The sequence below is a fragment of the Charadrius vociferus genome, unplaced genomic scaffold (assembly GCF_000708025.1).
Source record: "Charadrius vociferus isolate BGI_N301 unplaced genomic scaffold, ASM70802v2 scaffold52, whole genome shotgun sequence".
Lineage (NCBI taxonomy): Eukaryota > Metazoa > Chordata > Aves > Charadriiformes > Charadriidae > Charadrius > Charadrius vociferus.
This window is the reverse complement of record NW_009647572.1, coordinates 3,445,711-3,461,697: the sequence shown is the minus strand read 5'-3', so window position 1 is coordinate 3,461,697 and position 15,987 is coordinate 3,445,711.

The window sequence follows — 15,987 nt, the reverse complement described above, 5'->3', positions numbered from 1 at the left end:
CTGATAAAAGAAATGCCAATCTAAAAATAGCATCAGAGGATCTAGAGAACACAGGACGCTTAAGATGAGATTCATCTTGTCTAATGCTAAATGTCTTAACATTTTCTAATTCTGTAAGTTTTAAGATGAGTTAGGTACCTATATTTAGCAAAGGTGATTAGTTCAGCCTGAAATATTTAACGTAGTGACATCTGAGTTAGAATGAGATTCATCTGACCCCTCAAAGAAGAAAGTGTTAGTGATACATCTTAAACTCTTTGGAAGTTTCATGTGAAACAACTTTTTTTTTTTATTATTGCTTTTTAGTGCTTTTGAGGTTAGATTGTTGGGATAAAAGACCTCTTTGTACAGAGTTCTTCACTGTAAAGCCAGAACAAAGCTTACGGAATCTTGTGTCATCCAAGAATGAATAAAATTTACGAGGAAAGAATGTAACTTGTTTAATTCGCCTTCTTACCTTATGATTCACATAGGTCTGATATGCCATTCTTCTGGAGTTATGTATTTCACTAATTTAAATGAGAGCATGAATGTACAAGGAATCAGTTTCCATATTCATAATCTGTAAATGCCAGCTTAAGTACGAAAAGAGAAATTCAGATACAAAACTGGCCTTGGAATCCTCCTACCTTGTGCTGTGGTGCTCCTATTTGAGATGGCCTGCTCCAACTCCGTAGTCTCAATGACTCTCTCAATGTTACATTTTTTCATTAAATAAACAAAACAGTGTAGGCATACAACAACGAGATCAAGCCTTATTTCATGTTATTTTGATTGCTAAATTTTGAACATTGTTACTCAAAATCTGGCAGGAATTAGCATGAGAAAAGGCGCAACTTGAAATGCTCTAGTAAGCCCTGCCTACTTAGAGAGACTAGCTTTGAAATCCTTTAACATATGGTTTCGTGTCATATCCAGTCTCATTAATCTCTATATCTTTGGGATTGGAATAAAGCAAACCCAAGTGTTAGAAGACAAGCTGTATCCCCTGAGAAGGTGGTCAGTGTACTGCTAGTTTAGCTGACTCTGCTGTAGTGGAAGAAATGCTGTGAACAGCCGTGTCAGCTGAGAGCGCTTCCTAGATCTCCGCTCTTTCTCTGGGCCTTTCTAGGAGTCGGCAAACTCCGTTTTTGGCAGTTTCAGGAGGAATCCGAGTAGCTGGTTTTGGAACCTTGGTGATGGGTTTTAGCGAGTGAAGATGCAGATGTGTGTTTGAAATGGTACAGAGCGCCAACTATCCAAGCAGCCGAGCAATGCTTTGTTTTTTTGGCACTCTTCAGAGAGATGGAGTTTGTTCAGAGAAACAGACCGTACAAAGATTGAGAGACTGGTGATGGTCTTTTGGCAAGAGAACAATATGAATTATCTCATTGCTCAATGTAAGGAATTTTAATCTGCACTTTTGTTGCTTTTGAGCTTAGCATTTTGTATGGAGATTTAAGGTATACAAGAGAAGGAAGGCAGTCTTTTGTGAAACTAAGACAGTTGTAAAAGATGGGCAAAAGGTGCTTTCATAGAATGCACAGATGGATTTAATATATATATTTAAAATAAATTTGGGGGTTTTGTTGTTGTTTTTGGTTTGTTTTTGTTTTTTTCCTTGGAACTAGGACTGAGAAATTGAGATGTGGGGGTTGTTTCCTGCAAAATGTTGTTTTTCATGTTCTTGGTCATCTTTATTGATATGTCTATGAGTTTATTCTGGTGCTTCATGGTTGGGTGTTTCCACTCAAGTTCAGCAAACTTATCTGTGCAGTGGATGAGTGTATCAGGTTTTAGTATGCACACATGTAAGATGCATTGATTCTGAGGATACCTCTGTGGGGAGGCATGAAAGGCTACAGTTGGAAGGATATATTGGCTGTAGAAATACCTTGAGAGGTTTTGGGTTTGGGTTGTGTTTGTTCTTTGGTTGGTGTGGGTTTTTTGTGGGTTTTTTTTTTTTAGATTTGTTTTTCAGTGTCAATTTGATGTCTATTTGTCTATGGCACGCTTTTGTCTGGTTCTGAATTTGGTGAAGTTTGGGAGATGAGGTGTTGTTTAAATGCTAACAGGGGGGCTTTTTCAAAGTTTTGTATATAAGTAGTTGGCTAGCTCATAGAAAGCTGTTGTACTTTTTCCTACATCAGATGAGTGTGGAAAAGTGATTCTGTCAAAAAAAAACAAAACCAAAACAAAGCCCACCCCAAACCTAAAAACTACAATCCTGTCCAAGTATACTGTGTATGCATATAGTCTGTGTATGAAAATACAAAATTAAAAAAAAAAAGAAAATAGAAGGATGCTGTATCCCTGCTATGTAGGGCTGTAGTGAATCAGTTATTCTTGCTAGTAGTAGCGAACTGGCATTGAGAGGCTACAGAGAAAACAGGGAATAGTATTGCAGCAGATGCACAAACACCAGTGTAAAGTATAATCGTCGCCTCATGAATTCACAGTCTAAATAAATGAGTCAGACTAAAAGAAAATTACAGACATTCAATATTCAGTATAGTGGTTTTCAAAAGCCTTTTAAAACCCAGATTTCTTAAAATACTCTTTAGTAGAAAGGTTTGTAACATTTTATTTGATACAGTGAAGATATTAATGGGCTAGGAGGTGAGGTGCAAAGGAATAGTATAAAAGGAACATCTGAAGTTTTATCTATTAAACAGATTTTTCCAGTCTGGGTTGGTTTGGTTTTTTTCATACATGGTTTTTGAACTGTGCATTCTGGATATCATTTAACTTTCCCTTGCAACAGTTTTCCAGCTTCAGCTGTTATATGACCGTAAAGGTGTGCTTTTGGGATGAGACTTAAAATTTCATTTTATAATTTGTGAGCTGTGCCTTCTTGTGTTCAGAAGGCAACTACCATAGTTCTCAAACTACTGTTTTACATGTGAGGATTTGGAAGTGATTAAGCTATAAAAGCTGCTGTGAGTAACAAACTCGAGTCTCTTTTCTCATGGTCTGAAACTGTAATCACTTCAGAGGAAATATTTTTCAAATGCAAATTTTTTCTATGAATACTACAATCCAGCTTGCAGTCTCCAACCAAGGCACTGTACAGTATGTTTACAGTAAGAAAGATTATTCATCAAGGTGAAGAAAGTGAATGATGACTGCTTATTCTTTCTGTGTCATGCAGTTCAGAGTGATGCTGTTAAGGAATAGGGGGGGGAGGAAAGACAGACTTGCGTGCACATACTCGTTGCTTCATCCAGCAGCACTTCAAGAAGCTGTGAGCTTCTTAAAGTGATTTGTAGAATTCTGGTAAATCAAAATTTCATGTCTTATTGCTCAAAACTGAGATAGTAGTGTGATGGTTAATTCTTTTCTTTTTGTGGATAACCACGGGACTGGTTTTGAAAGGGTAGTCATTATTGTCCACATTAAGATTGAACAGTGAACACAGTTTTATTTTATTTTTATTTTTATTTTTTGGTAGCTGACTTGGCCAGCATCTAGAAGAGTTGCTAACAATAAAATTCAGTGGCAATTAATTTGATGAGACATGATTTCAATATTAGCTCTGTACCTAGGTTGTTGAGGTTGTCTGCTGCTTTTGTTAATGCTGGTGTGTGCTGTAGCAAACAGGACTCAGTGTGGCAGTGAATACAGCCATATCGCTGCAGCTATTCTTCCCCCTCCCAGAAGATCTTCCAGGAGCGAACGATGTCTTCTCTCTGTCCTGGTTCCCCATCCTCCCTTTTCTTCCCATTTGTCATGCCGAGGGAAGGCTAGTGTCCTGTCCGTGCTGTGCACTGGTGCAGCAGGTGGCAGCGCTGGCACCTTATGGTGCGCTGCCACCTGTGACTAGCGAAGTCACAGTGTGGTTGTGCGTCCGTAGTGAAACGAAAAGAGCTCTGGCCTTCAGAAGCCATTGACTGGGAAGACAGATTTGATGTTAAATGTAAATACTGTGCTTGTAGGCACACACAGGTGATGTGAGGATCTGTGTGACGCTTTCTGTATTTGTAAATAGCTTCCTTCAAGAAGCGGCGGATGATTAAGCTCAGTAATAGTATAGACAAACCTTAAGTGTGTGTCTGAGCGATCTAAACCGAAGCTGGTCTTAGCATGCCCTTTTTGAAAGAAAGAAGGGAATACCTGAAAATCCGTGTCCAACTGCTCAACTGGGAACTGCACACAAAAAGCCAGTTGGTTTCAGGGCTGTGCCAAGCCCGTGTATATTCCTGAGGTTACAGGTCAGTATTGATCTTTGAAAAGTTACTCCGGAGAGTCTGTGTAAGTTTTGATGTTGGGGACTTACATAGAAAAGCCAAAGTACAGTCAAGTCAGCTGCAAGTGTGTATCTTGATGTAAATAGGACACGTTTTACCAATTTTTTAAAATACTTCATTTGATATGTCCATAATGATCTCTGAATATAAAACAAATGGATGTGTGTATATAGCTTTCCAAAAATCACCTCTGAACTGATGAAGTTCAGTCTGGTATAAATCTTCACATTTACTTTAAAAGTTTATGGGGGAAAAAAAATGTTTCTGAGTCAACTTACATAATGGGTCAAGGGTATTTTCTAAAGGTATTTTGGAAGGGATGGATTTTAGGGTGAACAGAACTTTAGAATGGGGAATGATTGGGAAAACTGAGGCAGAAGAACTTGGGTCATTGAAATAGCTTCTGACAGTAACTTTTGGGGGAAGTTATTGTGTTAAACGTATTTTTGAGGTTCACTTTCAAACATGTTTTCATGCATTTCTGTACATTGGTGAATTTTCATCTTTCACAACCATAATTTAGACAGTTAATACCTGAGTTAAAGGCACATTGATATTCTGAAGTGGTAAATTTTTGTTGAATAAACGCATTTTACTTTTGCCTGAAAGTGTTTTATTTTCTTTTTTTCTTTAACAATAGAACCACCCCTCTATAGGGTCACATTTGGCTGTCTTTGCAGAGAAGTACATTGCATGTTTTGCCCCTTTCCACACGGACACAATATGCAGGAGGAAAAAAGATTCAGGCTTTCCTGTTTGTCAGGCAAGGAAGGTATTGCTAAGGAAAGAAGATTTTTGGAAGATCTTTTTGGCTACTGCAATATAACAAAATGTAGAAACGTATGTGTTTTTCTTCCTTGTCTGTCTATTTTAACTCTGCAAAAATGTGCTTGCTTAGTTGTTTTAATTCGTCATCATAAGGTGCAAATGATGTCACACATGAGGTAAATCAACAACTTCAATTTCAGAGAAGTGACTCCAAGCATTGTAAAACTCACGCACAGTATACTGCATAAGGAGTAGTTTCTGTGAAGTGCAATTTTTTCAACAAATGTGTATCAGGAACTTGGTTCATTGCCTACAGTTGTACTGAAAAGAAAGAACTGGTTGTATTCACTTTGGCTCATCAGGTCTTGTCAGAATCTGAGCGCCTTGGTACATGGGTTGGCAAAATCAATGAGCTGGTCAAGTCAGCAAGAGCTGTTGTGAATAGGCTAAATCTCTGGACAGAACATTTTTCCTTCGTAATTCATACTTTTATTTGAAATCGTACTTTAGGAAATATTTCTTACTTGGTTTTGAGACGAGAGAAAATGGTTTCAGTATTTCCCTGTAAAATACTGCTGAAAATCCCTTGAAAACTTTGCTTCCTTCTTGCACATCTGTCATCATTTCTGTCTTTCACATAATGCTCAGATCACTGCATGTCAATGGCAGTTTGTTGAACTAAAGAAATAGTGACGCTTTTATTGTATCTCCCTTTATCTCGTGGAAATTAACTCTGTATTTCTCTGCTACCCTGCTCATGCTTCTTGCATCGTTTTCTCATGTTCTTCATGCAGAAGCCTTCAGCTCTGAGTTGGTGGCTGCAATCATCTGAGAGCGATCAGTCTTTTCTGTTCTTATTTTTTATGTATTTTTGGCTGCTGTTTGATAGTGCTGTTCAAGAAGATATTAAAAGTCAAGGGCCAGTTGCCTGAAGCCGTGGGCTGCTGTCAGTAAGGTCAGTAAGAAGAGGAAGGTGGTCACGCTCCTGTGCTAAGAGTGGGGAAGGAGATGGTAGCAGGGACTGTGCGGTGTGGATTGGAGAAGAGCTGGGCACTCCCTGCTTTTGTTATCTGCAGCTTTTATGTAGTTAATTAATGAGTTTCATTCTTGTCATCTGCTTATCTTCCATGAACTTAATTGCTTGGCAAAGACTTTCTTGTACTGTGTATTAACTGCTGTCAGGGTTATGCATTGAGAACATGACATTTATTAATGTTTTACGTAATTGTTTTCTCCCTGGTCTCATAAGCTAAGTTGAATCAGAAGACGTGAAAAAGGCTTCGCAGCAATGCCAGGTGGAGGGATCTGATCGGGGTTAGTTCCTGATAATGTTTGAGTCGCACTGTTAGCATAGAGGTAGGTTGGAGAGCGACTGGTAGAGTCTGTGTCCTGTGAACTAATTCAGAGATGATCCCTGTGAGGGCAACCCAGCTAACAGGGTTCTGTGCCCAAAGAGCTGGAGCTGAAAGGTGGTGGGTTTTTTTTCATGCTGACTTTGAAACAGTAAATGTCTAGCTTGTTCAAGAAAAGAAATCTAAGGAATACTTGTTAACATTGTAAACATCTGTATCTTCATAATGACAATCCATAAGATCTTGCTAGTTAGAATCATAACTTAAAATACATGAAAGGACCAAAGTATTATGGTTTAAACTGGTTTCATGCTCTCTCTGTAAATTCCCATGCAAAACAGTGAAAATGGAATCGCAGCCAAGAGCACTTAACAGTGCCTTCAGGTCATCGTGTCCTCGTGAATGCAAGAGTTGCTATCTCCCAGTTTATGATCCCGGGAAATACTGAAATGCAATAAGCTAGAGCTGAGATGGAAGCTATCCGACATGCAGGAGCTGGGATATGGGAAACTGAGGTCTGTCGTCTTGTATGTGAGACTGAACACCCTGCCGTCCTTGGTGGGATGTCAGACCCTTACGGTAGGGGTTTTCGTATGGTTGCCATCAGCTGTTGGGAGGTCTGTGAGTTTTCAGTTCGGTACTGTCGTGTGCTGTAGCGCAAGGAGAGGAGGTTTGCTACTGTCTCTGGGTTCATCTGTCAGCCAGGAAAAACTATTACAGCTATTAGTGGCCAACTCAAACCATGGCCAAGTAGTTTGCACTGGCTCCCCGAGTAGGAGCCTTGCCTTACAGCAAGACTTCCCTTGATTTTCTTTTTGGGCTGGATCAATGGATAATTAATAATATTCCCAAGCAGAGAAGAGGCACAGCTACTCCTCATTGACTAGGTGGGTATTTTATTAGTTATCCTATCGTCAGAACGCTAGTTGTTGAAAATAGTCTCACAACCTTGTTATGCCTGAACAGATGCATTAAGAAACAGAGGACATCAACAAGATAAGGACCGTTGGTTAGGTGTACGCTCTGCTTCGTTTTTTCTCGATTCTGTGTTATGCACTGCTGCTTAAAGCAACAGTAAATTGTATGCTCAGAGGCTACAGCTTATATTTATACAAATACTCATAATAATGGTGGAGATGACTCTAGAAAAATTGTTCCTGGCTGGTTGGAGACCTCTACATTTGAGCTCCCCGTAGCGCTTTTGCTGCGGCAGGCTTGAGAGCGTGTTGGCTGGGATTGATTCTACTTGAGAAATAGGAGGCTAATGTGTAATTTTGTCTTCTTCCTTGTTGTCCCAATAACCGAGAAACTGCTCTGCAAGATGGAGATTATAATGGGTCTCACAGCAAAGAGTTGGAAGAACACAGTCTGGAACTAGTAGTGCATAAGTTAGAGTCCAAGGGTAGGAAATAAATTTAAGTGTGGAGATGAACCATTTTGCAGAGGGTAAAGACTGTTTCTGAAAAATTTTGTGGTTTAGTGCCTTCATACTGCGACCTTCTACAGTCAGTAAGTATATTTTGCATGGAAACTTTTTGCTATGCTAGCAGACTTGTAAAAAAATATTTTTAAAAATCAAAAATACAGTCCTCTCCTTACTTCTAATAAAAAGTCACTTAACTCTAGAGTGATTATTACATGAAGCATTAGCTGCCTTGTGATAAAATGCTAAATGGTTATAGCAGTACATTTTATTCATTGTTTCCTTGCTCTGAATGATTAAATGCTTTATTGATTAATGAGTTTGCCCTTTCAGTAGAAGATATTTATACTATGAATAATTTTATTGCCATTAGAAAATCCCAAAGGAAATATTTCTGCAGATTGATGTTGGGTTTTATTTTTTAGAAATAAAATATGAAACATAGGAGTTGTAAGTATATGTTGGGTTTTTTTTTTTTTGCTATTGTAGAAGCTTTGTTGAATTCAGAGATGTTTTTTCCACATTTCTCATTTTCAAAACAAATAATTACGTTCTCCTTCAGAAAAATAGTGTATTTATATACACGTGCAAACTGTATGATGTACCTTAGTCTTTCATACCGGACTTTCCCACAGACTGGCCTGTGCAGTGGGAAGTCCGCTGAAGTCTGTGTGGTTTCACACTCAGTGTTAAGCGTTGCAGGTGACTAACCTATAGGAATTGCCTGTAGGTGTGAAATATCCCATGGAGTGGTTGTGGTGGTGTGAAAAGCTTCCAGGAGCAGCTACCCCATGACGCGGGGCAGCACCCAGTGCCATCAGCAGCGTTGCCATTAGAGTCCTGTTGTGGTTGCTCCCAAGGGACTCGTGTATGGCGAGAGAAAACAAAGTGTACAGTACCACGGTTTTACACAGGTAACGACGCCAATAAAAGGAACGGTGAGGAAAAGCATGATGAAAACAGACTGAAAGCAGATGTGAGACTGATGAAAGAATGTAAAACTGGAGAAACTCGGCTAATGCACAATGAAATACTGTTTAAATTGTAGTGACCTCATGAATAGTGTCCTCTGATTCCGTGTGCTGTGTGGCAGCTGTGAGAACCAAATGACCATGGTGCTTTCCTCTGGCCTCCCATGCCCAGGCATGGAGTACAGCTCACCTGCGGAATCTAGTCATGGAAATGCTGAAATTGCTCGGGAAGCAGTGATATAACTTACGCTGTCTTATGACAGTGCTACTGATTAAGTATTGCCGACCTTCGTGGCAGATCAGAGCTTTCACTTTATGTATTTTGTTCTTAAAAGAGTACAGACAGTTTTCGGCAGCAAGATCTACAGGCCGTGGTGCATGACTCGAATTCATCAAGATCATGACTTGCCCGTAACGCAGACATGCCTCCCTCCCTCCTCTTTTTCAATTTAGTTTGTTCAGTAATGCTAGCTGCCAGTGATGTTTAATGATGTTTAATTACTGTTTGTTGATCCTGTCAGGAAGTTTCCTTGGGCTGGTGCAGACATTTCTAATCCAACTGTTTAATATTGGCTCATGGCTGATTAGAATTTTGAAAATATTGTAAGAGCAGGGAAAATCCAGATAATAACACTTAATAATAGTTTTAACACTCAATCAAGCTGAGCATTTTCATTTACATATATTACCTGAAAAGCTAATGTAGGCTGGTACTGATTGGCAGTGAAAAAGGTTAGTTTCAGGTCTTAGGGGTCCTTTGAAAATTATGAAACAATTGACTTCTGTGGGTGTGGACATCCAGAAATCAGGGAAGCAAAGTTGTGCTGTTCAGTCACTCACTGAATCAGAGTTACCTGCTGATAAGAAACTGGGTAATGAATGTGCTTCAAGAAGAATAACTTTTTGGAGAGCGGGGTGGGAGAACTAATGCTGGTGAGGCAAGACCAGTTCCCTGTTGACCTCCGCTGCCTCCCTTCCTGCTCCAGCACCCTGCCATGTCTGAACCCTTCATTGCATGTCCTGGGGCGGTACCTGTAACATCTAACCTATATGGTTTGCCTGCAATTACTTCTCATTTGCAGGTTGTTGTGCAACATAGAAGGGTCCCGCTGGCTGGCAGGTTGATCTGTTGCTCCTGGAAAGGGCTGTCAGTTGTTGGGACTGTGCGATTTATGCCACTTCTAAAGAGTTGCCGTCGCTTTTCAGAGGAGGCCCCGGAGTGCTCATCTCCGAGGCTGTGCGGTCAGCTGCCGCCCTTAGCTTTGCCTGGGGTAGAGGCACAGAGTGGTTTTGGACTTGGACAAACGCTGTAGCAATTCCCAAGATCCACGTCAGTGCTTAGCTATAAACGGAAGATGTCTTTAATGATTTTTGTTTCTTTTTCCGCGTTTAAAAGGCAAACCAAAAGCTTCCTGGAGTCTGTCTGTTTTTTCACTACTAGTGCTGCAAAATACAGCAAGAGTGGTGTAGGGTGCATCCAGCCTTGCTTATCCTGGCTATAATGGATACAGGTGTGTTGCCTGCATGCTTTGCAATATAGCTATCGTATTTATGTTTCTACCAGCTTTAAAACTTTGGTACCCTGAACAAATGTGCTTCCCAACTTTCACAGCTCATGCGTGTAAAGAAAGCCTGTTTAGGCCTGAGTAATTATTTGCTGATTCACCAGACAATACTGACAAAGTTGCTGTTCCAGCCTTCAGTTCTGTAGGAAAATATACATGTATATATGCAATGTGCAGTATATGTATGGGCCATGTATATGGGTATGCTATGTGCGTATAGTGTGTTATAACATGAGTGTGTATCTACTCACATTCATGGATATCTCGTGTAAAATTGCTGTGAAAACCATGTAACAAACCATGTCATTGTTTAATGGTTAAATTCTAGCACGTCAATGAGAACAAGAGTTTTGACACTGCAGCTGCTTTGAGACTTCACTCTGTGTGCGTAGTATCCTCTTTGTTGGTATACCTCTAATCTTGTACATACAGATGTGTAGCTTTTAAAACCAGGTAAGCGTAATTACAGTATTAGGACATGAACAATCTCAGTGTTAAATATTTCCATGAGGCTTTTTTGCAAAATTGGGGCCCCAAACATCTTTGCAAATGATCTTGTAATGATATGCTACCTTAAAGGTAGAAGGATGGAGGTTAAGAAGAAAGAAAAAAAATAGGATTGGTCTTTTTTGTTGCTTTTTAGGAGATTTATGATGAAGTAAAAGCTTCCATTCACAGGCAAGCATGTATGTCTGTTCTTTCCATTTGGAAACTGCAATATCTAATCTTTTCTCCTATGTATTGGAAGACGTGAAGTGTTGTAGCCTTTCCTCAATTTTCACTTCAAGTGTATGCTTTTATAAGCTGCACCTTTTCTTCTTGGTCAGCTTATCCAGAATTTGAACTGAGTGGATAATAATAAAAATATTAAACATTTCTGAAAGTTAAAAAAAAAACCAACCAAAACACAAACAAACAAAACCCAAAAATGCCTCTTCAATAATGGAATCTGAATACATTATATCTTCATAGTTGTTTCTGAAAGTCATGGAGCAGAACAGGGCAAAAAAGAGCTAGTATATTTAAGGTAAAGTAACCCAGAAAATCATAATATATAGAAAAATCTCTTCACATCCTCTTTATAGATCACAAAAAAAGTATAAATAGATGCAATTATTTATTTTTAATGTGATTTTTGCAAATTTGCATTGTGATTAATTTTGATAAGCTTCTACCTATTGTGATTAATCCCCACCTCTCTATATTAACCATTATAGTGAGAGAAACGATTTTTATTAAAATACTTGAAAAACAAGTTGGTATCAACCTATTATGTGTAGGGACCATTCATAACATGTTTGTTGACTTTTATAATTGCAACTTAGTGAAATGATTTATGATGTTGTGAACCATTCAGAAGGCTATTAATGGCATTTTGTCTCATAAAACGAGCCAAAAATCATACGTCTGAAATTTGTTTTCTTTTTTTTATAAATGTCGTGAGAATAGACAATAGCCTGGACTGAAGCAATAATACAGCATGGAGCCAGACAGACTGAATCCTGTGTGTGAGGGTAATATGAAAGGTTATTATCCACCCTTTCCTTAATCTTCCTCTACCAGAGAAGTGCAGATAAGGCATTTTCAAGCTGTCTTCAGTCTATTGAACAGTGGCAGCCATTCATCGGGATCTTGCCATTTACTTGTCACAATAATGATCTTGCAATAAAGAAATTCATAGTTTGATGCTTTTGCTTTTGGGTTAACTGTAATTAACTGTGCCAGATTGTTGGGTCAAAAGTTTGACTGACTGCATGCTTTTTTTATAAACATTTTGAAAACCTAAAATAACACAAAAAAGAGATCAGAATGGTGTTATCTGAATAGCTTGATAAATTTTCTGATAATGCAACAAAGGGAATATGCTGGAATCTTTTACGTGAAGTGACATCTTGTAGCTGCCTGCACGTAGGAATGTGGTTTGAGTTAAGTTCCTAATTAACACGAAAAAGAAGTTATTTGTTTTTCCTCCTGAAATATCTTTGGTTTCATCCAAATATGTGTGTGGGCCGCCTTTATCTGTTACATGAAAGTTTCCATTTCATGACTTATTTTTAAGGATAAGCCCTTGTAGTCAGCAGGGAAGCCTAAAAACTTTGCTTCTATTAAAGTGTTTCTCAGCCTGAAGTCAAAGAAAATACTCTCACTGTGCATCCATTGAACCTCTGGAGTAGTTAATGGTTGACATATCAGAGTTTGTTTTCTCATAGTGGAATAGACAAAAGGATCTAAAGATGCACTAGAAATATTATTTTTAAATTAATTTGCTTGAGGAAAAAAAAAAACCACCACCAATACACAAACAACTTTCAGCAATTTTCAGACCATTACATTTAAATTGACAGATGTGACTGTAACCAGCCTGAAAGGAGGGTGTGGGTTACTCCTGTTTATGTCAGTGGTGGTTGAATCCGTGTTTTGAAATGCAAAATTTGGTCTGTGGTGCACATCTGTATTTTGAGAAAAAACATTCTATCCCTGTAGTAAGTAATATGAAATGTTTTCCAGTAATCCTGCAGTTAAACGAAGCAGGATGACTGGGTTTTAATAAAGAAAGCCTGTGGAGAGTTTGGATTTTCTTTTGCTGTGTATGCAGTATCAGACATTACCTGGGATGTTATAGCTTGTATTTTCTGGGCTTGAAATTGCAAATCAGAATCAGAGATTCTCTCCTCGTCACTGTTTATTTCCTATTTTTCACCTGCAGCATTTCTGGAGAAAGGAAGCTGCTGTGAGCACCCCTGCCTGGCCCAAGACAACTCTGTCATGAATGGACAGAAAGTGTTTTACAGCTTTCTGCCTAAAAGTCAAATGATTTATTCCTCTGACAGAGTCTTCTTGTGTTGGAGATGGTGGCAGTATTTCCTCTGTTCCTTTACTTTGCCTTTGATAAGTTGGTTTAGGGGAGCATTTTTTTGGTAGCTGAGAAAGATAAATTTCCTTCAAACTCAGTATTAAACTAGTGCTTCTAGGGTGGGGGAAACATAGTGTTGGAAATCACCCTTTATAGGTGAAACCTAAATAACTCATAAATGTAAGGATTAGTCACAATTTGATCCAAATTCTAGTTTGGACAGCACAATATTGTCCAAACCCATTTTTTTGTCTGCATTTTTGCCTTGGGTCCTGAATTCTTCCCACACTACATTGCTGTGTTGAGCCATTTCATGGGTTGTCTGATGAAGGTTTTGAAGTTCTGTGCTGAACTGTAAAATTTCAACACACAAATACCAAAGCCTTGGACTAGAATATAGCCAAAATTTCATTCCAGCATTTTTCAAACCCATAATTATAAATTACTTAGTGCATTTAATTCCACTAGATATAAATGAAAAACAAATTAACAGATTGATGGAGTAAAACACCCTCAAAGACTATAAACCCCACTAGGAGCTGCTTCCCAGTAGAAGCTGGGAGAGCATGCTGGGGAAGGTGTGTGCTTGATCTGCTCTGACCTTCATCCTTTGGCTCTGGGTGTTCTTCAGCTGCAGAAGCACCTTGACTTTGATGGACCTTTGGCTTCAGTCAGAACGGTTCATATGGGAACATTTGGTGTTAGGTGGGGTTTTGGACAAATCACACTCAGCAGTCGAAGTCCCGCTGCTGCCCAGGGTGTATCTGCACAAGAGCCCAACATCCTACTGCAGCAGCCAGGCTTCCTGCTCCAGCTCTGCCTCGACCGTGTGAGCGTATTCAACCCCAAATGTCTGTTTTTGTTTTGTAACCCTACGATAACCTTGAAACAAATGTTTTTTCTGTAGGCTGCTGTTTCCAGTGCCAAAGAATTAAATTTTCCTGGTTAACCTCACAGGATGTCTAGGCGGGTGGGTTTTTTGTTTTAAGTTGGGTAAAAAAAAAAATAAAAGATTTCTCTATTGGGGGGTTACTTAAAGTATTAAGCAAAGAACACAAAAACATTTTTTATCTGGCATGTTTGATAAGGACTGCTTTTTAAGACTTGGTGATGAAGATATCATCCTCTTCTGAAGGTTTTGTTTGGTTTGTTGTTTTTTTTTCTGGATGAGGTTCCTGTTTTGCGTGGTGTCTGTTTTGTGTTATGCTTTAGTAGTGTCCAAAGCCTATTTCAGATAAAGCAGGCACGGTGACTTCCTTCAGCTGGGAGGGCTACACACAAATTATACTTTATATTCTGCTGGGCCCAATGTGCCTGTACAAAACCTTTTAAAATGTAGTTGCTCTGTAACTTACTCCTAAAAACTTGATTGCTGATACTGCTATTAAAGTAGTTTGGTCAATATGTAAGGGAATTTTTGCGTGGTGATAACTGGAGAATGATAAGCAGTGGCAAAGGTTTTTATTATATATAACACTTGTTGAGTTTGGAAGCAAACTTTGAAAGAACCCTGATGGTTTTCGTTCCACGTTTGCTGACTTCAGCACTCTCATTAAGGCTGATGTTTCACAGATATCATTGGCAAAAAATATAGAGAAGGAGAAAAGCCAAAGGGGCTGCCATCCTGCAGCGCTAGCCGTTGCGAAAGATGCATTGGAAAAGTTTGTGAACACCAGCATCTGCACAAGCAATGCATTTTGCTTGCATAGCAGCCTCCTGTTGACTCGCTTACAGGGAGTGATAGCGAAAGAGTAATGGCACTGATTAGCAATGAGGCTGATGTTACTTAGTGTCTTGGGCAGGAGTATAATTTATTTTTAAAATCAAAAAAACCTGGAAAAGCAGTTTATAAATTATTCCATCGGATTCATTGACAACCCCTAAGTGGCTATTCCAAAACCCGTAAGTGTCTATTTAATGTGTTATTCTCCCAGTCTATGGTTAAAATTGGTACATATACACTTCAATAAAATGTGAGTATCAAGATCTGGATGGATGGCAGGATGTCTTTATTACAGAACAAAGAGCATCATTGTCTGTACTGGGATATCTGAGCTGTAATGTCATGTCAATTAATATATGAAAAGTTGGACTGATGGGAAAGTGCATAGCAAGTAGCGACGTTAAAATATAATTAAGAAGAGATATGCAAGTGGATGGTTTTAGGGTTGCATATCCTAGCTCACCAGACTGTTATGGTGAACATGTATGAGAGAGCACTGCCTTCTGTAGGCTTTCAGAATGGCTTAGTAGCCAAACACATTATCAGATTTATGATGTTTTCTCAAGTTAGAAAACAACATGTTGTTGCATCCTAAGCAATAATTAATAATAGTGTGCATAGTTTAAAACATTCTTTGGCTTTCTTTTCCTAAAATAAAATTTTGTGATTATATGCTTTTAAAAAGCAGACAAGAACTCTTACTCTATGATACTGTCATGAAGATAAATATAAGTCTGCTTCTACCGCCATTGAAACTCAGGCTAAACTCTACTTGCTGTTAGCTTGGAAGGGACCAGTTGTGGGTGGGATTTTATTTTATTAAAAAAAACCCAAACAAACAAACAAAAAAAACCCTTGAAAATCTTGATTGGTTATGGGCTCTATTTTGCAGTTCATAGAATCTACTGAAATCAGAGATGGTTATTTAACCCTATGACAGATGGAGCCAGGATGTCTGTATCATCAAAGAGAGGAAAAATGAAATGTGAGTGAGCACAGAAGTCAGTAAATATGAGAGTAATTGGAGTGGGTGTCGTGGTTTGGGCATGCTGAGGGGGTAAGGAAGGATACATTGCTGTCACTCTTTTTTTTTTTTTTTTTTTTT